Consider the following 2,668-nt stretch of genomic DNA (forward strand, 5'->3'; position numbering starts at 1 on the left):
AGGCCCACTTTAGTAAGCGCCCTCTAATCTTAGTCAGCCAGTTGTCCATATACAACGGCATCGCTATGGTCCTCAAAGACGACTTAGTTGTAGAATCGACGAACCGCATCTTGTATCTGAAAGCCGCCTCCATGATTTCCGTCCGCCATTGCTAAACAACAACAGGCTTGATTCAAAGGCTATCGTATAGTTGGTTGTGCAGACTGGAAAATAAAAAAAGAGCTTTCAATACAAGCGGGAAGGAAGATTGCCCTGAAACGCGATGCAAACAGAGACTGCGTGTGCAGAGTTTTGTTGCGTGTTTTGGTGCTGCATTCTAAGAATTACAAGTTAGTAGATGCCGTGTCAAGAGGTGCAGTCACGCCGGCTGTTGCATCAAGAAATGCGCGTGACAATCCAGAGGCTGAGGAGTTTCACAATCTTTAACCTTACAAGCGGAAGCGAGCATGTTGTCAGCTGGAACGAGGTCGACACCGCTGGATTTTATTCCCCTGCTTTCAGCGAACTTCGACGAATAAGAGTGCGAGCGCTATTTCCTGTGAGTAAACCCGAATAATAGTAAACCCGAGAATAAAGCAAACCCGAGTAAACCCGAATAACTTCCATCGTCAACCACAGATGCAGTTATTTCCACACGAACATGTAGCAATTCAGTATTTAGTTGTGGCCAATAATGAGTGCCTGTTTTTTCGTGAAGCCCTCATTATTTTGGCCACTTCCAGTTAAGCAAGCGTGACGGACAAAGGTTCAGCGGTGTGGCCTTCTCAGCCGTCGCGAGATCTTAGGCCAGAAGCGCAGCTCCTGCAGAACAGACAGGCACTCGACGAACAAATGAAGGTAACAAACGGGTAAGTGATAAGTTTATTTCGAATCCCGTTCGTAGGCGTCAAAGCACCTGTCGCTAAGACAGCGGTAATTTTTTTTTAAGGTCTCGAAACGCTGGTAGCTGATATATCAAAAGCGCAAATGTGGTTTTTTTCTATCACTCATGATTATATGTGAAAGTGCTCTCGTCCCTTACCTAGGTACTTATCGTGTATGTACATAGTGCTCAAGTACCCGCTGTGTCTCCTTTGCATGTAAGGCACATTCGGGCATCGACATACGGACGCCATACAACTTACCAGCCTCCAACAAGCTGACGAGCGCGCATTTCGCGCATCCTAAGAGCTATACGTCGCCAAAAGTTACAATCAAATTTTGTGGTTTTACGTGCCGATATCACCGTCTAGATATGAGACAGGCTGAAGTGGGAGACTCTGAAGTAATTTTGAACGCCTCCGTTTTCTTAACGTTCACCAAATGCGCGATGGACGAGCGTTTTTCTTTCTTTTTTTTGCATTTCGCCCTTTCGCAATGTGACCGCCAAGTCCTGTAAGCAGCGCATCGCGATAGTCTCTCAGCCGCCAGGGTGGATTACGCGCACGATACTTATACCGCGTATTAGGCTGATAAAAAGCACTCGGTCTGTTAAAGCATCGTCGACTCACTTTTGCATTCATCGTATCTCCGTCTCATCCTCGCCCTTTACCCCAGTTGTGGAGTTGAAAGTCGGATACAAGCTTCTCCGGTCCACCTATCCATATTTCCCTAACAATAAACGTCTCCCTCTCTTTCCTTCCCTTATACTTGTCAGGGTTTCCCCGTCGCCACAATATAGTGACGGGTGAAAAAGCCACAGGAATTTAGTTTCGGCTTCACTGAACCGTCTGCTTACTCATTTTGACTTCCTTTCACTTTAATGCCTAAAGTCACGACCGGCTTGCTGATGGCAGTACCATGTTTGACTTGACGCGATCGATCAGTTGTGCCGAAGAAATAGCTCTTCTTGGTCGAAATGCTTGAATCGTGTGAGTGACTTTTGCCCGCGTTGTGAACCTGCGTTTGAATTAACCTCACAAAAGCAAGAGGCAGGACTGACCGAATAACAAAGCAAGAACAATTTACTTTCTGAGTACAAGAACACACCCGTGAAAGTAGCATTATACCACCTTGAATACTTCCAAATGTCTCGTTAGTGCCTTGGAATATATAATCGTACAACTGTGGCGCATTTATTGATGACCCATCATAATGCCGCATTGAAGCGGCTAAGCAAATGACCTCTTTAAAAATGTTTTCTCCACGCAATATGCTTCCTGCCCAAAGCAAACACGCATGACGGAGTGTACTTAGAAACACATTACGTGGTAAAATTGATGTCCCTGCAGGTGTGCATTACTCGTGAAATTTCACACGAAGTCTTCGCGGTGGCTAATGGTTTATGGCATTCTGTAGTTGCGCAAGAGGACATGGTTTCTATCCTGGGTCACGGTAGCAGTATTTCTTTGGGGACGGAACGCAAGCCCACAGCGGTGGGTTTACATTAAAAACACATTTCGGTGTTCAAACTAACTCTGAGCGCTACAATACATTGTTGCTCATTGCACCTGTACTCCTTGGACAATAAACTCGATTACTCAATCGCTCCCTCTTTCACGGACTTATTTACTCACTCACTCACTTGGTGAACCGATTGATCGGTCAACCAACCAGCCAAGCAATTATTTATTCAATCAATCGATCAATCAATCAATGAATAAGTCAATAAATATTTTACACAGAGTTCATCCAATGAACAGATCACTCACTGTCTGTATATTTTTATTATTGCGCAACTCTAACCTAG

Source organism: Dermacentor variabilis, chromosome 11, assembly GCF_050947875.1.
Source record: "Dermacentor variabilis isolate Ectoservices chromosome 11, ASM5094787v1, whole genome shotgun sequence".
In the NCBI taxonomy this organism is placed as follows: Eukaryota; Metazoa; Arthropoda; class Arachnida; order Ixodida; family Ixodidae; genus Dermacentor; species Dermacentor variabilis.